At 37.6% G+C, this 23903-nt stretch overlaps 1 non-coding gene across 1 annotated transcript; it reads left to right on the plus strand.

Moving 5' to 3' along the window:
* Positions 1-13662: 13662 nt before the first annotated feature.
* On the plus strand, positions 13663-13769 carry LOC141709289 (small nucleolar RNA R71). The gene has a single exon (XR_012569875.1). It is a non-coding gene; the product is annotated as a small nucleolar RNA R71 (small nucleolar RNA).
* The last annotated feature ends 10134 nt before the right edge of the window (positions 13770-23903 follow it).

Here is a 23903-nt window from a genome sequence, read left to right on the forward strand (position 1 = left end):
AGCCAGAATTGGCCAACCGAACCCTGTTTATTAACCCGAAATTGATCCAACGACCCGTTTTAATTCCGAAAAATGTTTTAAAAATCATTTTAAATACCAGAAAGCCTATTTATGACCCGAGACTTCTTTATAAATAATATATCATTGATTACTTGATGTATTATGTGCTATATGTGACTTGTTAATTGACTATCGGTCTATATATTCGGTGTTTACTTGATTATTGCATAACTTTCAATCCGTTAATCGGATTTGGGTAAAACGAAGGGTAGATAGAAGTATGTGTTGAATAAAATTCCATGAGTAAATTATTGATAGATGCTTATGATATGTGAGCAGAAGAGGCAAGACGTAGGAAAGGGAAACAGATAGTTGAAGAGTAAGACGCTTGTGATTGGAAACGAGTGCAGTGTAGTAAGCTAATATCAGGCAAATGTTCTGAACTTTCTCGAGATATTGTAGTATTTGATAGTCAGATTGATATTGCAAGTGCTTTAAAGCACTGAAACCTAAACTCTGATTCCAGTTATTGTTCTTGAGCCATAAACCTTATTCTTTCTAGACCATTGATTTTTGTATACCTAAACACAAATCTCAAGTATACGATATTACTCCACAAATACATGTAAACAAAATCCCAAACACTGAACTGAATTACTTGTACATTCAATCCTTGTATCCTATGCTTTGAAAGCCTAAATCTTTGAAACCCTGGAATGTTGATTCCTTTGTTATCCAATTCTTTCATTACCCAGCATCCAAGCTTTTAAATTGCCTTATTGATCCTTACAAGGATTGAAACCCTTTCATTGTTAAACATTTATTGTTGTTATTGTTTATTATTGCATATTATGTTATTATGTTAGAATTGGATTGTTTTTATAAAATTGTGGACCAGATTCGTGGTCAGACCATATAATGGTCAAGTTAGGCCAATGTGTGCCTTGGATCCAGTAGTTAGAGCAATGCTGTGTGCCTTGCTCGGGGTTAGTGCGTGACTGATCAGCAGCCTAACCTTGGTCTTTAAATTAAAAGTATAATATCCAATTCTAAATCATAATCCATTGTTTACTTGATATCATAATCATATTCACCTGATGATCATTATTCTCAGTTTTGTCATTGTGACTTGCTGAGCTAGTTAGCTCATTTGTGCGATGTTGTTTATATTCTTTCCAGTTAAAAAGGAACCAGTTGGTAGCGAGGATCCCCAGTCCAGCGCGAGAGCTAGGGGTTCAGGTTGAGAAAGCAGAGCTAGTAGGCTTCTTTTGGGATAATTTAAGTTTGTAAAAGTTTGTAATAATGTTCAATACTTAGTTTAAGTTTGAAATAGTTGGGATTTGAACGGTTTGTAATATATTAGTGTGTTTGGCTTGTATGCATACTTTAACCTGTTGCGGTCCGTGGTGGTTGGTAAGTAGGGTCACTGCATATATTATTATTATCTTTATTATTATTATAAGCAGGTTATAATTAAGGTGTGTGTGGACCCCAAACTTTTGACCCGGGTTTGGAGGGCGCCACACACTTGGTCCTTTCTCCCCCTTAATTGGTTCTCTCTCCCCCTTTTTGTTATCATCAAGTTGAGGAGTTAGGCCTTGTGCTTTAGCCAGTTGCATGAGAAGGCTTGTCTGAGACTGTTGATTTTGAAGAAGGATGACCACAGAATTCTCAATAACTTAAACTCTATTTTCCATCTTGGCCAGCTTCTTTTCAGAATCTGATTCTCTCCTCAGTCTTAGTAATAGCTCCTTCATGGTACCATATGGCATGACTGAATCCAGCTTCTCAGAATTATAGGTCTTCAAGTCATCTATGTCCTTTTTGATATCATCTACACTTAGATTCTGTCTGACTTGTTGTAGCTTCATTAGATGTAAAGAATCTAGGTGAGCTTGAAGAACAGCCTTGGTACCAGCATTTGAGCTCTTCTGAATGGCCTTTTGGATAGACATGATTTGTTTGACCAAGGATACATTGAATTGTCCAGGTGTGGATTCCTTAGTCATGGTCCATTCAGGTAGATCTGAAAGAGAACTTGGGTCTTCATCTCCCCCTAAGTTCATGCTTCCATCAAATGAAATAGAGTCATCATCATTAGAATTTACTCCAAATTCTTCAGATGGCTCATCAGCTGTAGGAGGCATTAAATTGACAGCAGCTTTATCCCTTTTTAGAGATTCTGAAGTATGAACCAAATTTAATGTCTTTTCTGCCTCCTCATTGCCCTGAGCAGCCAACAATTGATAGGCTAACACAGGATGAGTAAAAGTGTTAGTATCCAAGGAAATGTTATCAATTACAGCCTTGTAATGTTGCTGAAATTGTCTTTCCTTTTCAGCATCATCCACAATCATTGACTCATGAGCAATGTCTGTATCCACCCTTATTTCTCCTATACCTGCCATTCTCTCATTATCTCTCTTTTGTTGCATCAGGGTCTCACCCTGACTCCCCACCCTCACACCCTCACCTTCACCTACTAAGGTGGGACTCCTCTCACTCACTTTTGCCAATCCTGAATAAATGGATTGCTGATTTTCACTCTTTTCCTCTCCTTTTGCCTGGGAGCAACCCAGCCTCTCACTCAATACACTCTCCTCTCTCAGTCCTAAGAGTGACTGTATTACCACTAAATTATCTACACTTGAAATAATTGAAGTTTGAAGTTGTGCAGAGATACTCGACGGATAAGTGATATCCGTTGAGTGAGTGGTAATGCTATCCGACGGATAACTGCTGTTAAGCTTATCCGTCGGGATACAATCACTGCTCGATGGATGAACAATATCCATCGAGAGAGTGGAAATGAATGAGGTGGGAAGATAAACTATTGTTGACTCTGTGTTGATTGAAGTTATTTGAGGCACAGATGTCACAATAGTATCTGAAAGAATTGGCAAGTGAGCCAACAAATCATCTAAAAGATGATGCTCACTAGCACTAGATTTTGGCTTCCCCAACAGAGTTAAAGAAGAGGAATCAGGAATTGAAGTGTTTATCATATCCACTTCCAGAGAGTTTGTTGGTGAGTATGGTGTTTCAGATGCTTCTATTATTAGAGACTTTGGCTGTGACTCTACATTTATTGGAGCCACATCAAACTAAATTTGAGAAAGTGCAGGGACTGTGTCTTTAGCACCAGTTTGCACTGTGTGTGTGCCCTATGTATCCCCAGATGTTTTAGATTTCTTCTTTCTTGTGTAAGTTTAGGGTGAGCTTGTGTCCCTAACCCTTTTGGCCTGTGCTCTTGGCTGAGAGCTTTGTTCAATAACTATATCCTTTTGGGAGGATGCAGCTAGAAGTGGGCTTTTGTCCTTTTTAAGCACTGCAGTTTGTTGAGAAACTGCAGTGTGGCTAGGCTGAGATTCACTCAACTTTCCAACCTTATTCTTGGGGTTTCTTTGATGTTCAGCCCTTCCCTCACCTAACTTACCCTCCTTCACACTCCCCTCTTTGGCTTTGGTGGATTTTTCAACCGGTACCTTTTGAGAGATACCAGAGGGGGTTTTCTTTGATTTGGATTTAGAAATTTCAGTGGTTTTGGCAGCTTTGGTAGGCAACTGTTTGGTCATTGTCACAGTTGCCATAGCTATTCCTGAATTCAAAGAAATGGAGGAGGTTGGAATAGTTGTAGGGATGAATGAACTTACCTCACTTACCTGAGGTGTCTGCATTACAGGAAAATAGAACATTGGCACATCCCTGTGATGGTTGGCTCTGTTCAAGTCTGCAATGAGTCTTCTCTCTTGAACCCAACAAGCCAGTTTGTTGTTTGGGTTTTTAAGCACAATTTCTTGACATAGATGGTTAGCCAATAACATGAAATATCTAGCATAATACACATTCTTTCCTTTTTTAGCTAACTCACCTAGTTTAAAACCTAACTCAATCAAGACAAGGTCACTAAAATTGTAAAATTTATCTGTGACTAGCATGTATAGCATGTTAAGCATGGAAATGTTTACAGAATCAAAATTACTGATTTTTCCAGAGAAAACCTTAGTAACCACATCATACATGAAACTCCACTCCTTTCTAAGACCCATTCTCCTAATATCACTCAGTTTAGAAGTAGGAAGTGCATAATGCATGGAATTAAGCATATTGATAATATCAGTGTCAGTGTGTGGTAAAGTCACATTATTATCAGGAATTTTGAAACATGCTTTTATCACATCACTATTGATACAGAATTCATTACCTTTGATGGTTAGAGTGATGGTCTTGTCAGTAGAGTTGTAGATTGCTGTGGTCCACATCTCCTCAACCACTTCACAAAAGATTGTGGGTGATTTCAGCATGACATAATTTAGCTTGAAATTCTTTACAAAGTCCATCATCTTGTGATAGTCCTCTGATTGCTGAATACCCTTATTGACCAAAGCAGTAAAGTTGTTCTTCTCATAAATGAACCCAGTTTGAGACACAATCTTAACTACAGGTGCCATTGTTAGAGAATGAAAGCTTGAAGAGAAAGAGAATATTTGCTTGAGAGAGAATGAAATAAAGGCAGTTGAATTTGAGAATGATAAAAGAAAACAATTGCAATGAAATAAGCTTTTATACTATCTCAAAAATAACTGATAAAAATAATAAAGTAAAGTAAATTAACCAATAGGATTTGCCTAAAATTAGTCGTTTAAAAATAAACTGTAAAAAAAAATTCCACCCATTATCCGCCGTGTAATGCTTACAAACTGTAAGTATGCTCGATGGATAATGTTCAGGGAATTAACGGCTGTGATTTAGACAATTCGACGGATGAGGATAAACTGATATCCGTCGAGACATAAAGTATTCCAGAAAAATAATTGACTTTTATTAGCAAGTAGTATATCGACGGATGACTAAACTCGATAGATAAGGGTCATCCGTCGAGATGCAAATTTTGACTTAGCCAAAATTTCATCCAAGAGTTAAAAATCAACTAAATTTCTGGCTACATATCAACTAGCAAAATAACTCAGATAGATTTAAGAGTAATTTAGCATACCTAACTCACTTACCAACCTTGAAAAGGTGGATTCATCCAGTGGCTTGGTAAAGATATCTGCAAGTTGCTTCTCACTTGGAACATAGTATAATTCCACAGTACCATTCATCACATGTTCCCTTATGAAATGGTACTTGATGTCTATGTGCTTTGTCCTTGAATGTTGCACTGGATTTTCAGTGATGACAATTGCACTTGTGTTATCACAGAAAATAGGTATCCTCTCAACTTGCAAACCATAGTTTAGCAATTGATTTTTCATCCATAAAATCTGTGCACAGCAACCGCCAGCAGCAATATATTCAGCTTCAGCTGTAGAAGTAGAAACTGATTTTTGCTCTTTACTGAACCAGGACACAAGCTTGTTTCCTAAAACTTGACAAGTTCCTGTTGTGCTCTTTCTATCAATTCTACAACCACCATTATCTGCATCTGAATAACCAGTTAGATCAAAACCAAAATCTCTAGGGTACCAAATGCCAAGTTTTGGTGTTCCCTTGAGATATCTGAAAATTCTCTTAATAGCTATCAAGTGAGATTCTCTAGGATTAGCCTGAAATCTAGCACATAAACATGTAGCAAACATTATATCTGGCCTACTGGCTGTTAAGTACAGAAGTGAACCAACCATGCCTCTATAACTTGAAATATCCATAGACTTTTCAGTAGTATTTATTTCAAGCTTAGTTGCAGTGGCCATGGGAGTTTTTGTAGATGTACAATCCATTAGATCAAACTTCTTTAAAAGATCAAAAATATATTTAGTTTGACTAATGAATATTCCATCACTAACTTGCTTAACTTGCAAACCAAGAAAGTAAGTTAGTTCTCCCATCATACTCATTTCATACTTACTTTGCATCAATTTGGCAAACTTTTTGCAAAGTTTCTCATCTGTAGAGCCAAAAATAATATCATCTACATAAATTTGAACAATTATACTAGAGCCATTAACATTTCTGAAAAATAAAGTTTTATCTATAGTACCTCTTGTGAAGTGATTTTCCAAAAGGATCTTTGATAAAGTGTCATACCAGGCTCTAGGTGCTTGCTTCAGTCCATATAGTGCTTTCAGAAGATAATAAACATATTCTGGAAAATTTGGATCCTCAAAACCAGGAGGTTGACTGACATATACTTCTTCCTCTAAATCTCCATTCAGAAAGGCACTTTTGACATCCATTTGATAGACCTTGAAATTGGCATGGGCTGCATAGGCTAAGAAGATTCTGATGGCTTCAAGTCTTGTAGCAGGAGAAAATGTCTCATCAAAATCTATTCCTTCTTGCTGACAATAGCCCTTAGCAACCAATCTAGCTTTGTTCCTGATTACTATGCCATTTTCATCCATCTTGTTTCTGAATACCCACTTGGTGTCTATTGGATTCTTTCCTTTAGGCTTGGGTACTAGCTTTCATACTTTATTCCTTTCAAATTGGTTTAGCTCCTCCTGTATAGCTAAAATCCAATCAGGATCTAACAAAGCTTCTTCTACCTTCTTTGGTTCTTCCTTTGACAAAAAGCTGATGTATAGACATTCTTCTTGATTTGCTCTTCTTGTTTGAACTCTATAAGACACATCACCAATGATAAGCTCAAAGGGGTGATCTTTTGTCCATTTCCTTTGCTGAGGTAGATTAGCTCTAGATGAAGAGGCCTCATAATTGTCTTGATATGTGATTGAGTTTTGATTGCTAAAAACTCCCCCTGAGTTTATGGATCTTTGATTTGAGAAGGGAGAATTTTCTGTAGGTGATCTGTCTTGACCTCCTGCTCCTTTTGATAACCCGACGGATGGTGAGTTTTGATTATCGACGGATGAGGCAGGTTGTCTTCCGACGGATAACACAGATTGCCTTCCGACGGATGAAACATTATGCAACTCGACGGATGTTGAGTTTTGTGCTTCATTGGTGGTAGATTTGTCTGCATTATCCTTAGACACTGTTTCTTGATCACTCTCATCATCACTTTCATCACTAACCATCTCAACATTGTCGAATTTGAGGCTCTCATGGTGATCTCCATCTTTCAGTCCTTCAATCTTTTTATCATCAAACACAACATGTATAGATTCCACAACAATGTTGGTTCTTAGATTGTAGACTCTATATGCTTTACCAACAGCATATCCAACAAAAATTCCTTCACCTGCTTTAGCATCAAACTTCCCATTTTGATCAGTTTGATTTCTCAGAATATAGCATTTACAGCCAAAGACATGAAGAAAGTTTAGAGTTGGCTTCTTGTTCTTGAATAATTGATAGGGAGTCATGCATCTTGCTTGATTAATCAGAGAAATGTTCTGAGTGTAACATGCAGTATTTACAGCTTCAGCCCAGAAATATGTTGGAAGTTTAGATTCTTCAAGCATTGTCCTTGCAGCTTCAATAAGTGATCTGTTCTTTCTTTCCACTACTCCATTCTGTTGTGGAGTCCTTGCTGCTGAAAACTCATGGAAGATCCCATTTTCTTCACAAAATGCTCTCATGACATAGTTCTTGAACTCAGTTCCATTGTCACTCCTGATTCTTCTAACTTTGAAATCAGGATGATTATTAGCTTGCCTTATGTGATTGATGATGATTTCACTAGCCTCATCTTTAGACTTTAGGAAATATATCCAAGAGAACTTTGAGAAATCATCTACAATTACTAGGCAAAATCTTTTCCTTGATATTGACAATACATTGACTGGTTCAAACAAATCCATGTGAAGCAGTTGTAAAGGCTCTTTAATTGCTGAATCAAGTTTCTTCTTGAATGATGCTTTAATCTGCTTCCCTTTTTGGCAGGCATCACACAGTCCATCCTTTGAAAACTCCACTAGAGGAATGCCTCTTACTAGTTCTTTCTTTACCAGCTCATTTATGGTCTTGAAGTTTAAATGGGATAGCTTCTTGTGCCATAGCCAACTTTCATCTTGACTTACTTTACTGAGAAGACAAGTTACAGATTCAGCTTTAGCTGAGTTGAAGTCAGCTAGGTACACATTTCCTCTTCTGACACCAGTGAGAACCACTTTGTTGCTTTGATTATTAGTCACAACACAGGCTTCTTTGTTGAAGGTTACTGAGTTGCCTTTGTCACAAAGTTGGCTGATACTCAACAAATTGTGTTTAAGACCATCCACTAAGGCAACCTCTTCAATGATGACATTGTCCTTTGAAATCAAGCCATATCCCACAGTATAACCCTTGCTGTCATCTCCAAAAGTAATACTTGGGCCAGCTCTCTCCTTAAACTCTGTGAGCAGGGTAGAATCACCAGTCATGTGTCTTGAACAACCACTATCCAAATACCAAAGATTCCTTTTGTTTCCCTACACACATCAAAATCAAATCAAGTTGATTTTGGTACCCAAGTTTCCTTGGGTCCTGCCTTGTTAGCTTTCTTCTTCTGTTTCTTAGGTCTTAACTCATTTGACTTAGGAATTTCAGATTCTTCCTTAGTCATTTGGGTTGGGCCTTTGAAACCATTTAATGCAACAGAATTATCATACATATTATGGCTAACAGGAAATGGCATGCTTGGTGTAAACATGTTATTCCAGTAAGGCATGCTAAATGGCATTTGAGACATACTGTATGCAGCATAATATGGATTAGGTGCAAATGGCATATTAACAAACTGTGCATTCATATTCTGTGTAGGCATATCATTAACAGGCATGGGAGGCATGGCATTTATGTTAGGAAATTGAGACTGAATAGACATGGGAGTAGGCATGGCATATTTGCAATTAACAGACAGATGATTTACACTACCACACTTGACACAGATTTTTCTAGGAGCATATTTTTCAGGTGTGTAGTTATTGTGTTTGTTAATCCCTACTTTACCATTTCTATTGTTTTTCCTTTTAGTCTCTATTTTTACCTCAATTTTCTCAAGTCTGTCACTCAACTGTTTGACAGTCATGTGACCAACATTAGCCTTTTTCCCTTTCTTAACTTGACTTGACTCTCCTGAAACAAAGTTCTTGGAAACAGACCCATACTTCTCATTCAGCTTGTTTAGTTTGGCTTTGCTAATGGGTTTGCTCACAGCCGACGGATGAGGATTTTCATCTTTCGACGGATAACACTTTTTGTTATCTGACGGATAGTCCTCATCATCCGTCGAGTCTACATCTATTAGCATACCATCTACCAAATTGGGTTCTAATTTCTCTTTGTTCTTTTTCCAGGCTTCATCACAAAAAGACTCAATTCCTTGAACTTTGGTGATTTGAGCATGGACATCCCTGGATGTTTTCTATGCTTTAATCACCTCTTGTTCACGCTCGAGCTGCTTCTTTAAAATTTCTTCCTTTTTCAAGGACTCAGTTAATTCCTCCTTAGCAATCTTACACTCAATCCTTAGTTTCTCAAAATCAACAAACTAAGACTCAAACACATTATTCCTCTCACTTAAAAACAAGTTGTTTTCTTTGATTTTAGCATTTTCTTTAGTAAGAGACTTAAGTGTAACACGCAAATGATACAATTCTGTAGACATGTCATTTATGGCATCATTACACTCAGCTTTAGATAAATGTGCAAGGTTTGTAGTGATTACCTGATTGCTTGAGGAACTTGTCTCTGTTTCATCAGACTTGGCCATTAGGGCTAGGTTGACATAGCTGACATCTTCATCTTCATCCAAACCATCTGCTGACCAGTCATTCTCTTGTGTAATAAAAGCCCTTTCCTTTTGTTTGAGTAGATCAAAGTATTTTTTCTTATAATCCACAGACTCAAACCTTTTCTTACTGGAATCTGGCTTTCTACACTCATTTGCAAAATGCCCTGCCAAGCCACATTTGAAACATTTGAATTTTGACTTATCCACCATGTTTCTATTTGGCTTGGATGCTCCAAAGTTCTTCTTGAACTTGAGCTTGGCAAATCTCCTGGAAAGAAATGCTAGGTGCTCATCAATGTCCTCCATGTCATCTTGGCTCAATGAATCTTCACTTTCTACTGCAAGCCCCTTTCCCTTGTTCACACTGACCTTTGAAGTTGATTCTACAGCTTCCATCTTCACTTCCTTCTCCATTTCCAGATCAGTAACTAGTACAATGGATCCTCCTTTCTTCTTTCTTCTCTCCATCCTTTCATCCTGCTCTATCTCAAGCTCAAAGGTCTTCAGGATGCCATACAGTCTCTCTAAAGTAAACTCTTTATATTCTTGTGAGTTTCTCAATGAGACTGTCATTGGTTTCCATTCCTTTGGAAGAGATCTAAGGAATTTTAGATTAGAGTCTTTAGTCTGATAGACTCTTCCATGCAGCTTAAGAGCATTTAGTAGTTTTTGGAATCTACTAAAAATGTCAGTGAGTGACTCACTTTCTTTATTGTGAAAATGCTCATATTGCTAAATCAGGAGCTGCATTTTATTTTCTCTAACTTGCTCAGTGCCATCACAGATTATCTGTATAGTATCCCAGACTTCCTTGGCGGTTTTGTAGTTTATAATGTTGTCAAACATGTCTGCATCAACTCCATTGAACAGAATGTTCATGGCCTTTTTATCCTTCCTGACTTGTTCAATGTCAGGATCAAACCATTCATGCCTTGGTTTGGGAACAAATGGCTCGTTTCCTGTTGCAGCTCTCATTGGAACATGAGGACCTCTTTCTATGCAGTCCACATAGGCCTCATCTTGAGAAAGCATATGAAGATGCATCTTTACCTTCCAATGATGGTAATTATCTTTATCAAGAAAAGGAATCTTGACACCAACGTCTTTCTTGTTCATCTTGCTGAATTGTTTTGATCTTTAAACTCTTTATAGATTAAGAGCTTGCTCTGATACCAATTGTTAGTCCCTTAACAATATAGCAAGAATTACAGAAGGGGGGTTGAATGGAATTCTTGAACCTTTTTCTCGAAATAAAAATGTTCAACTCGAATATAGATATAATGTTTTGATTAACACAATGCGGAATGGAAACTTAATTGAATCAAAACATAAGTAATTAAAAACAAGAGTCTTTAAAAACTTTCTGGTGGATTTAAACAATTCCACCGGAGATATATATTATATATCGAGAGGACTCTGTGTGCAAGAATGCTCACAGCTGCTTACAAATTGAATTACTGAGAATACAAGGAAATGCTAATAATTCTGCTTACAAAGATTTCTTTGTTTTTGTATCTCAGCTCACTTATTTCTATTTGCTACATTCTTGGTTTATATATTACCAAGATTACAAAGTCAAAAAGAATGAATAAATATAAAAACTATCAGTCTTAAGCTTTGCTACTTTTCGTCCTCTATTACCCACTTAATGGGCTTCCACAGTAGAATTGTACACATCTCGACGGCTGTGCTCAGATTTCACTGTTTCAACTGCTGTTTGAATTCTTTACATGATCATCCGTTGGAACCTATGAACATCCGTTGGATATATGATCATCTGTCGACTTTCTGAACATCCGTTGATGGCTTCATTGATCATCCGTCAACTGTTATATTAAACATCCGTTGATAGTCATTTGATCATCCGTCGAAGGCTTTGTTAATCATCCGTCGGTAGCTATTTTGGCACTTGACTTTATTTCACTTATGCAGAATTACAAGACATTATTTATATACAATTAATCAACCTATTCTGCATATCTAGTTAAAGTCAACATGACTTATAAGCTACTTCAGAATATATACAAAGATGTATACAGAACTGTACTACAGACTTATCATTACATAAGCTACTCACTCGATGGATAATAAGTTAACATCCGTCGGGACTATAATTCTTATTCGTCGAGTGCTACATTATTTCACTAAGTAAAATCCACTTGGATGTTTTGTTTATAAAATCATCAAGTACACAACATATGCACAACAACGTGGCAGGAACTGGCTGTTGTAGCCTCTGAAAGTTGCTCACAAACTGAGCTGATTTACAATATATAGCACAATGCTCCGTCGCATGCGCACCTGCACACAGCTCACAAACACTGGATATCTGATTAACTCCATAGTTGGCTAGAGAATCGATTTTCATAGCTATCGCCTTTAGCTGAGCAGCTATAGCAGTAGCTGTATCCACCTCCAGAATTCCTGCTACTTTTCCTTGAGGTAGTCTCTGAGTTGGGTTCTGGTATTCATTAGCAACCATCACTTCAATCAACCCATAAGCTTCATCGTAGCTCTAAGCCCATAAGGCTCCACCTGACGCTGCATCGAGCATGGGTCTTGACTGTGCTCCCAAACTGATAAGTGGCATTTTATACCACTTAGAGCGTCTCATAACGGCTTGAATTGGTGTCTTGGACTTAAGTATTTTGCGTATTTGATGCATTTTCTAGTGTTTTTGCATTTCAGGGTATAACTTGATTAGATAGGTGGTTTTCATCGAATAAAGCTTAAGGAAGTGCTTGGAATCAGTCTAGGGGTGATGAGCGAAGAAATCAGCAAAAATAGAAGCAAAATAATATATTTTCCAGAAGGGTTGCAGGCGCTCGCTTGATAATAGCAGGCGATCGCCTGCTAGCAAGCGCCCGCGTGGAGGATGCAGGCGGCCGCCTGTGGGCAAAAATTCAGATTCTGGATTTTATTAATTCGATTACAATTGGGCTTCTGTTGGCGCTGGTTCTCTTGGTATATTATATAAACCTTATGGGAAGACGTTTTCTTCATCAAAAGATCAAGATAAGGAAGAGCGAAGGCAAGAAGATTGAGAAGACCGTTTTAGCACGCAACAACGAAGAAGAGGAAGCATACGCTTATCTTGTGATTCTTTTAATTCGTTGTAACTGTGGATGCTAGTTTTCTTTATGCTTTGAACCTTAATACTCTTGTGACGTACTTCATTATTTATTAAGTATTTTTATTATCTTTATATTGTTGTGTTATTATTATGCTTTCATATGAACCCATGGTGACGATGAGTTCTATTATGGGCTAATTGTGATCATGGGACTCTAGCGGATTTACTATGGGTTTCTTTAGTTAATTGTTTAATACCTTGGTATGTGGTGATTGTATAATATCTAGTATAGGTTGTGTTTATTCGTTTTATGTGCGTCGCGAACATGTAAGATAGCCTATTAATCTCTTGTGAAGCGACAGTGAATCTTGAGATTTAGAACTTGCCATGCTAGCATAGGTTCATGTATTTTATGCATGATTAGTGGGTAACTCTAACCGTTTTACTTGCCCTGTGTAATCATCATGAATAACTTGCGCTTAAATCATTATGTTGTCAAATTCTATAGACATACAGGGTCTCAACATAATTGATGTCTATTCAACTTCTATCTTAATTGTGGATGCTTGGTGGAATGGTATTCGTACAACGAAAGTTGGCGTTTATCAGTTTTGTGTTGTTCGATTAATATCATCACCATTACATGCTAAGGGTAATGACAATAACTATTGAATGAAGTAGTAATGAAGTTAGGATCTCATGTGTGTTTAATATTGTTAATTCAAGTGTTTAATTCTCGTAGTTAATATTAGTAATCAACCTTAATTGTTATTGTCTTGACATTGAAAAATAATCATACATTGGTGATAAGTGTTAATTAAATATAATTAATCAGAGTCTCTGTGGGAACGAACTAGAAATCATTCTATATTATTTGCGAATGCGTATACTTGCGTGAATTATCTAGCGCATGCTTTGTGCCTAACACAAACCATTATAAAAGCAATTGATAATCATCCAGTTAGGCATCCCATGATGAGGACACTTCCTAAGCATCTCCTTATAACGCTCCCAAGCTTCACGTAAAGACTCTATCGATTGCTACGCAAATTGAGTAAGAGCATTCCTGATTGCAGCTGTCTTTGCCATGAGGAAGAACTTAGTAAGAAACTTCTGAGCAAGATCTTCCCAAGTAGTAATAGAACCTGCTGGTAGATAATGCAACCAGCACTTAGCTTTATCCCTCAGAGAGAATGGGAAAAGCCTCAGCTTAACAGCATCTTCAGAAACATTGCTGAATTTGAAAGTGTCGCAGATCTCGATGAAATCTCTAATATGCATTTTGGGATCTTCCGTTGGAGAACCCCCAAACTGGACTGAATTTTGCACCATCTGAATCGTGCTAGCTTTGATTTTAAAAGTAGTAGCCGTGATGGCTGGTCTGACAATGCTAGACTGAATGTCATTGATCTTTCGTTGAGAGTAATCCATCAAAGCCTTTGGATTTACTGCTTGATCTCCCATTGTAATGATCTCTTCTTCTTCAACTTTCTCAACTTCTTCAAAAACTTCAACTTCTTCCAGTGCTTCTTTACGAGATTGAGAACGTGTTCACATACACGCCCTCTAGAGTACCAGAAACACCAACAAAGTAAACAAGTAAAATATCCGAGTCAGTGAACTTTAACGACCACTGATGTCAAGCACATAAACTAAAATTTAACACAGAGTCCCCGGTAGCGGAGTCAAAAACTGGTTAGGGAAAAAACACATGCTAAAATTACACGCAAGTATACGCGTTCGCAAGTAGTATAAGATATAAATCAAATTCGTTCCCACAGGGACTGGTTTAGGTTAAGTTCAGATTATGCACTTATGCAATAATGTATGGTTATCGTTCAATGCTAAGATAAATAACAAATTGAGTTTTGATTTAACTAAGATTAAACTAACATGCAATTAACTAAGAATAAAAGTGATTGAATTAACTATATGAGATAAACATGTGATTCTAACTTCATTAAATACTTCATTCAAAGTCATTGTTCTTAACCTTATCATGCAATTGTGATGACAACTAATCAGATACCACGAAACTAGTAAACGCCAACTTTCGTTGTACGAATACCCTACTACCAGACATCCACAAAAGAGATAGAAGCTGAATAGACACCAATTATGTTGAGACCCTATATTTCTATAGAATTTGAAAATATAAAGGTTTAATGCGCAAGTTATCTATCGTGATTACATGGTTAAAATTACCTATGAATCATGCATACAATTATACATAAACCTATGCTAGCATGGAAAGTTCTAAACCTCTATATTCACTATCGCTTCAATAGAGATTAACAGACTATCTTATATGTTCGCGACGCACATAAGATGAATAAGCACAACTGTTATTCCTAGTGGACTAACAATGAGATTTACAGAAGGGGGGTTGAATGTAAATCTCAAAACTTTTTCAAGTTTTGAGCAGTTTTGAAGGCTTTGTGTTCAAGATAAACAAGTGTGTGAATTGATTTAAGCTAATACAGACAGATATATATTCAAGCACTAATGTAAAGAACACAATAGACCTTAAAAACTTTTCTGGTGGATTGTTGTTCCACCAGAGATGGTATTTCAGAAAATCTGTGATTCAAGATGTTGATCACAGCTGCATCCTAGTACAAACTAGATAATTTTTCTCTCAAGATTTTTCTAAACAGCACTGGAAAAATTCTCCTCTAATTACTAGCTGCTACTTGGTTTATATATCACCAAGTGTACAAGTGAAGACAAAGATAAAAATACAATAATAAAATAAGTTATCCACTTGTTTCTTCTCCATATCACTCAAGTACTTTGTTGACTATTGCCTCTTTGTACTAGAGTAGAACGGCTGCTTTTTCTGATGTTCCTGAAATTAGGCTTCCACATTTCAGTTATCTCTGTCAACCCATGTGCCTCTGTCTGCTGTTACAACTACCACTTATCAACTGCTATTTAACAGAACATCCGTTGAAGCCTTCATCCGTTGATGGCTTTATCCGTTGATGTGTTAGCAGTTGAAGCTCTATCTGTTGAAGCTTTAGAGACATCCGTTGAAGCTTTGTTTCTCATCCGTTGAAGGTCTTTAAGACATCCGTTGATACCACTTCATTTATACAAAATTACAAGGCATGAAATATTTACAATTGGCCTTCCTATTTGCATATCTTCTGGTAGTCAACATGACTTATATTTTCTCTCAACTTCTAAGAATTATATCTTAAATACAGAGACTGAAATGTGCTACAACACTAGACTTATTTCTAAGTAAAGTTGCACCATCAACGGATAGCCAAGATGGTCTTATCCGTTGAGGCTGCAAACACTAAACTTCTACTTAAGTGTTTTGTTAAACATTTCATCAAACTAATGCACATATATTCCTAACAATCTCCCCCTATTTATGTCTATAAGAATTGTAGACATAAATTCAGGGTTAACTTGATGATAACAAAACACTTAACAAATATATGAATTGAAACTAAGTAGAAGTTTAAAAGTGCTGCAAAAGTGTATGTACTAGGAGGTAATTGAAGATTTACAGAATTTCCAAGGGTGCTCCTTTAGTCTGAGCAAATCATCTTTTTCCTCTTTGTTCCCTTGTTTTCTTTCCTAGCCCTTTGTCATTTTCCTCAATTTGGAGTTGGAGTTGTCTATAGAATTCAGCTTCATCTTCATCACTGATATCCAACTTAGATTGCATTTCCTTGAGAGTTTCATTACTGGCAATCTTGAGTTGGTCTTCAAGTCTGAAAAATCTTCTGACTCCTTTATCATCTCTAAATTCCATCAACCAATGAGGTGATTTGTGGATTTTAATTCCCCTTTCTTGAATGAGTAAAGTTCTGGGCAAAGCATTGGGCTCCCTCCAAGTTTTCCTTATGTTGGCAATCTTGTTGAGAATTTCAGTCTTGGCAGTCCTGGTAAAGCCAGAATCCTTTTGTATGGCTGAAAAGACTCTGATCAAGGTAGAGTAGCCTTCATTCAGAATCCTGTAGAGAGGCCATGTTCTTTCCCCAGCTCCTTTGTATCTGAACACCAATCTCTCTGGTAGCTGTCTGTAGGCAGCTATTCCCCTTACATCCTCCAGCTCATCCAGATATAGTTCAATGTCTGAAATTTCTTTTATGTCACAGATGTGAACATAATCATCTTTAGAAATGGGTGGCTTAGGCTTAGGTTTTTGTTTTTGAGTGAATTTCTTAGAGGTTAGGGGAGGTGTAGATTTGGATTTTCTTTTCTGTTTCTTTGGTAGTGGAAGAGTGGTTAAAAAGGTAGGCAATTTGATGGTGTCCCAATCAATAGGTTCCTCTTTTGGGATGATTAGTTCACCATGGATGTTTATAGTGGGATCAGTAACACAAGGTTCAGGTATGGAAGGTAGTGGTTTAGATATTGATTTAGTTTCTTCAGTGTTATCTTCACTCCTTCTATGTGCCTTGGCCTTTCTTCTGTTTCCCTTCTGCCATTCCTCTCTTTCCTCCATACTCTCACCAAATATACTCCCAAAAACCTCATCTAGGTTTGCAATCTTGTCTTCACCCCTGACTTCAATTCCTTTCTCTCCTTCAACTTGACTTGACTTTAGCTGTTGTTCAAGCTTTGCTTGTGCTCTTTTGTCAGCCTTGAGTTTTTCAGCTTCTTTCTTCAACCTTTTGGTTTCTTCCCTCTTGGCCTTTGGAAATTTGGGATGTCCTTGCATCACACAGATACTCTTTCCCTCTCTAAAGATAATGGCCATTTTCATTCTTTCAACTATGTCCTTGGTCTCCTTGTGCTTTTTGATGTTAGCACCCAAAACTTTGTCTTCATCAGGCTTTGGAAGAGGAAAGTCCACTTCTTTCATCTGAGCAAAGTCTAGGGGGTTCTTTGTGGAGTCCTTGCTGGATCTAGTGTTGGGCTTGAGAACTATAGGTTTTAGATTCTTGAAAGAAGTCTCTCCAACCTTATTCCTCCTTTCTGGCTTGTGCTCCATAATGATTGGTTCAACCTTTGTGCTATGTTTCACAGTATATTGATTTATCTTGTGTTGAGCCAAACACTTGTTGCACCCTTTCATCAATCCTCCTCCTTTGCTCTTTGACTTAAATTTCAGCTGCTGCTAGCTGGATTAGGTCAATTCCATCAGGCTTTCCTTTGATTTGCATAATTGGAGAAGTAGTGATGGCAGGAACTAGCACTTTAGATATCTGGATTTTTGTAGATGGCTCTCCTTCCCTTTTTCTCTCCCCCTTTTTGTTATCATCAAGGAGAGGGGTCAAGCCTTGTGCCTTTGCCAGCTGCATAAGTAGACTTGTTTGAGATTGTTGGTTGTGAAGAATGCTGGCCACAGAATTTTCAATAACTTGGACTCTGTCTTCTAACTTAGCCAGCTTCTTTTCAGTATTTGAATCCTTTTTCAATCTCAACAATAAGTCCTTCATTGTACCATAGGGCATGACTGAATCCAATTTTTCAGAATTGTAGGATTTCAAGTCAGCAATATCCTTCTTGAGTTCATCCACACTCAGATTCTGTCTTACTTGCTGCAATTTCATGAGATGCAGTGAGTCCAGGTGAGCTGTAAAGATTGCCTTGGTACCAGCATGTGAAGTTTTCTGAATGGCCTGTTGGATAGTACTGATTTGTTTGACTAAGGAGACATTGAATTGCCCTGTTGTAGACTCCTTTGTCAAGGCCCATTCAGGTAAATTTGGAATAGAACTAGGGCTTTCATCTCCCCCTAAGTTCATGCTTCCATCAAAAGAAACAGAGTCATCATCATTAGAATTTACTCCAAATTCCTCAGATGACTCACCAGCTGTAGAAGGCATCTTGTTAATAGCAGCTTTGTCCCTTTGAAGAGATTCTGTTGTATGTACTAGATGTAGTGTCTTTTCTGCCTCCTCATTGCCCTGAGCAGCCAACAACTGATAGGCTGACACAGGATGAGTAAAAGTGTCAGCATCCAAGGAAATGTTGTCAATTACAGCTTTGTAATGTTGCTGAAATTGTCATTCCTTTTCAGCATCATCCACAATCATTGACTCACTAGCAATGGCTGGATCCACCCTTATATCTGCTGTACCTGCCTTTCTCTCTTTTTCTCTATATTCTTGCATCAGGGGCTCCCCCTGGCTCACACTCCTCACTTCCTCACCTTCACCTACTAAGGTGGTACTCCTCTCACTTACTTTTGCCATGCTGGAAGAAATAGCATGCATATTTGAGCTCTCAATCTCTCCTTTTGCCTGGGTGCAACCCAGTCTCTCACTCAAATTGTCACTCCCTTCCCTCAGTCCTAAAAGTGATTGTACAGTAATCATGTCTTCTACACTTGGAATTGTTTCAGTTGTGTGTGTAGAGACTATCAACGGATATTGAATAGCCGTTGAAGGTGACACTGATGGTATCAACGGATAACTGCTGTTAAGCTTATCCGTTGAAGAACAACCACTTGTCAACGGATGAGTGATATCCGTTGAAGAAGGAAAAGAAGTAGAAATTGAAAGTGATATAACTGTTGAATCTGTATGGATTGATTTGAGTTTTGGTGACACAGATCCTTCAATTACATCTGGAAGAATTTGCGGGTGATCCAACAAATCATCTAAAAGATGATGATCACCTGTATTTGAGTGGGGCTCCTCCCTGAGTTGTAAAGAGGGAGAATCAGGAATTGATGGGAATAATATATCCACATCCAGAGATGGTGATGAAGTGTGTGGTGATTGATGTGTGTTAATTGTGAGAGAATGGGGCTGTGACTCCACATTTGTTGGAGCCACATCAAACTGAGTTTGAGAAGGCATAGATACAGATGGATGTATCTGTGCAGTGTGTGCACCCTGTGTAGAAGATTGGGTTCTAGCCCTCTTTCTTCTAATAAAAGCTTTTGTTGGTGAGTGTTTGGCTTTTGTGTCCCTCCCTCGTTTGTTCTGTGTTCCTGGTTGGGAACTATTTTCAATAGTTACATCCTTTTGGGAGAATGCAGCTAGGGATGTGCTAGTAACCTTTTCAACCACCACAGCTTTTTGAGAAACTGTGGTTTGGCTAGCTTGGGAAACACTTATCTCTCCTTCCTTATCCTGGGGGTTTCTTTGATGTTCACCCCTCCCCTCACCACTCACACCCTGTTCACTCCCCTCAGGGTTAATGGTAGGTGTTACAACTATTGTCTTTTGAGAAACAACAGAGGTGGTTTTCTTTGTCTTTGATTTTGAAAGTTTAGTTTTGGTGACCTTGGTAGGAATCTGTTGGGGCAATGTCACAGATTCCATGGGCACACTAGAAGATAAAGAAATAGAGGGGTTGGAAGAAGTAGGAGTTGTAGAAACAATTACCTCACTCACCTGAGGTGCATCCATGATTGGTAAATATACCAATGGTACACTGCTGTTGAGATCCATTCTCAATAAATCTGCAAGAACTCTTTTCTCTTGTGCCCAGCACTTGAGTTTGTTATTCTCATTGGTTATGACCAAACCTTCAGCAACATGGTTAGCCAATAACATAAAAAATCTAGCATAATAGATGTTATTAGGTCTATTAGCTTTGTTACCTAATCTAGTACCCAATTCTAGCATAACATAATTGCTAAAGTTAAAATACCTATCAGAAACAAGCATATAGAGCATATTAACAAGAGATGAAGTTATGGCATCAAAATTACTAATTTTCCCAGAGAAAACCTTGATAAAGGCATCCCCAAGAAAACTCCATTCTTTCCTAAGGCCTTTTCTTTTAATACTCCCTAAACTAGCAGAGTTAAGAGAATAACCTATGGAATCTAACATGTTGGATACATCATTATCAGTGTGTGGTGTCATGGCATTGTTCTCAGGCAATTTAAAACATGCTAGTAAATCATCACAGTTAACACAGTGATTTTTACCTTTGAGAGTGAAAGAGATGGTCATATCTATGGAGTTGAACTCAGCAGTTGTCCAAATCTCCTCAACTACTTCACAGTAAATCGTTGGGGCTTCCAGCATTGCATAGCTAAGTTTACACTTTTTGATGAAGTCCATCATTTTGTGATAATCTGAGTGGGCTTCATTCTTTGCTACCAAAGCTATGAAATTGTTCTTCTCATAGATGAACCCAGATTGAGACATAATTTTTACTACTGGTGCCATTGTTGTAAGTAGAAATTGCAGAGAATAACTTGAAGGTTTTGCAGAGAGTAAATGGTAAAAGCTTTGAAGATTCAAGAAAGCGTAAAGTAAAAATGAAAAATCAGAAGGGCTTTTATACTTTCTCAAATTAAAAAGCATAAATAAAAGATTAAACAATAAATATATGTAAGTGAGTTTCAGCCGTTTAAGAATAAACTGTAAGTATTCTAAAAACTTCCTTTAAAACAAATACATACAGCTGTATGTATGAGTATCAACGGTTAAGAAAATAGAATCAATGGCTGTAAGACACCTGAATCGACTGATGTGACATTTCAACGGATAAAGTAAATTGTCATCCGTTGAAAAGTACTACAGTTTTATCCGTTGACGGATAAAAATTCCAGAAATGTATATGTCTTTCAACGGATAATGAACATCCATTGATGGAACAATTTTGACTTTCAACGGATAGGAAATACCCGTTGATGGAATAATCTGTGTTAAAAAGTCAAATTTGTTCTAGCAACTAATACATTTCAGGCTTCAATTCAAATTGCAATTAGGACATAAATTTTATGAGTAATTAAGCATACCTAGCTCACTTACCAATCTTGTGAATGTTGATTCATCAAGTGGCTTGGTAAATATGTCTGCAATTTGTTGTTCACTTGGAACAAAATGTAGTTCCACTGTACCATTCATGACATGCTCTCTGATGAAGTGGTACTTGATATCAATGTGCTTGGTCCTTGAGTGCTGCACAGGATTCTCTGTTATGGCTATGGTACTTGTGTTGTCACAAAAGATAGGAATTCTATCAACATGAAGTCCATAATCAAGGAGTTGATTCCTCATCCATAACACTTGAGAGCAGCAACTTCCAGCAGCAATGTATTCAGCCTCAGCTGTAGAAGTAGAGACTGAATTTTGCTTTTTGCTAAACCATGATACAAGCTTGTTTCCCAGGAATTGGCAGGAGCCTGTTGTACTTTTCCTGTCTATTTTACAACCTGCATAGTCTCTAGTGAAGTGATTCTCCAAAAGGAATTTTGATAGGGTTTCATACCAGGCTCTAGGTGCTTGCTTCAGTCCATAGAGTGCTTTCAACAGATAATACACATAGTCTGGAAAATTTGGATCTTCAAACCCTGGAGGTTGACTTACATAGACTTCTTCCTCTAATTTCCCATTTAGAAATGCACTCTTGACATCCATTTGATAGACTTTGAAATTGGCATGGGCTGCATAGGCTAGAAAAATTCTGATGGCTTCAAGTCTTACAACAGGAGCATATGTTTCATCAAAATCTATTCCCTCTTGTTGAGAATAGCCTTTAGCAACCAATCTGGCTTTATTCCTTATGACGATGCCATTTTCATCCATCTTGTTTCTGAATACCCATTTTGTGTCAATAGGACTCTTGTTCTTTGGTTTGGGTACCAGCTTCCAAACTTTATTTCTCTCAAATTGGTTCAGCTCTTCCTGCATAGCTAATATCCAATCTGGATCCAATAAAGCTTCTTCCACTTTCTTAGGTTCCTCCTGAGATAGAAAACTACTATATAGACATTCATCTTGAGTAGCTTTTCTTGTTTGCACTTTAGATGATGCATCACCAATGATCAGTTCAAAGGGATGATTCTTGGTCCATTTCCTTTGAGGTGGAAGATTTGCTCTAGATGAGGTGGCCTCAGTATTGTCATGATGTGAGACAGAGTGTTGATTAGTTGAAACTCCCCCTGAGTTATTGGTTCTTTGCAGGGAATTTAGAGTTCTATCAACTGATGATGTAAATCGATTATCCGTTGATGAACTATGATCAACGGATGCTTTATTTTGTACTTCAATGGATGATGCACTATGTCTTTCAACGGATACTGCATTGCCTCTATCAACGGATGCAGAATTTTGTGCATTATCCAAGGGCATATATTGAATCCCTTTTGAAGTGTCATCTCCATCAATCTCCTCTTCACTATCATCACAATATATCTCAATGTTGTCAAATTTGAGTCTCTCATGGTGTCCCTCATCTGTTAGTCCATCAATCTTTTTATCATCAAACACAACATGCACAGATTCCATAACAATGTTGGTTCTTAGATTGTAGACCCTATAAGATTTTCCAGCTGAGTAACCAACAAATATCCCTTCATCAGCCTTTGCATCAAACTTCCCTTTATGGCCAGATTGATTTCTCAGTATAAAGCATTTACATCCAAAGACATGAAGAAATTTTAGAGTTGGTTTTCTTCTCTTGAACAACTGATAAGGAGTCATGCCTTTAGTTTGATTGATCAAAGAAATATTCTGAGTGTAGCAGGCACAATTAACAGCTTCAGCCCAGAAATATGTTGGTAACTTTGATTCTTCAAGCATTGTTCTGGCAGCCTCAATCAAAGATTTGTTCTTTCTTTCAACTACCCCATTTTGCTGAGGTGTTCTTGGAGCTGAGAACTCATGCATGATTCCATTTTCTTCACAGAACAGCCTTATTGACAAATTCTTGAACTCAGTTCCATTGTCACTCCTGATATTCCTAACCTTCAAGTCAGGATGATTATTGACTTGCCTGATGTGATTGATAATGATTTCACTTGCTTCATCCTTTGATCCAAGAAAATAGACCCATGAAAACTTTGAGAAATCATCTACAATCACTAAGCAATATCTTTTTCTTGCAATTGACAATACATTGACTGGTCCAAACAAATCCATATGCAGCAGCTGTAATGGTTCATCAATTGTTGTTTCAAGCTTCTTTTTGAATGATGCTTTCCTTTGTTTGCCTTTCTGACAAGCATCACACAAACCATCTCTTGAGAATTCAACAAGAGGAATTCCTCTGACTAAGTCCTTTTTGACTAGATCATTCATTGTCTTGAAATTCAAATGGGATAGCTTCTTGTGCCATAGCCAACTTTCAACTGGACTCGCTTTGCTAAAGAGACAAGTAATAGATTTTGCATCTGTAGAGTTGAAGTCAGCTAAGTACACATTCCCTTTTCTAACTCCAGTTAGAACCACTTTGTTGTCTTTCTTGCTGGTGACAACAAAGGCTTCTGAATTGAAGGAAATTGTATTCCCTCTATCACATAGTTGACTGATACTCAGTAAGTTGTGCTTGAGA

Source organism: Apium graveolens, chromosome 2 (genome assembly GCF_009905375.1).
Source record: "Apium graveolens cultivar Ventura chromosome 2, ASM990537v1, whole genome shotgun sequence".
NCBI classification, from domain to species: domain Eukaryota; kingdom Viridiplantae; phylum Streptophyta; class Magnoliopsida; order Apiales; family Apiaceae; genus Apium; species Apium graveolens.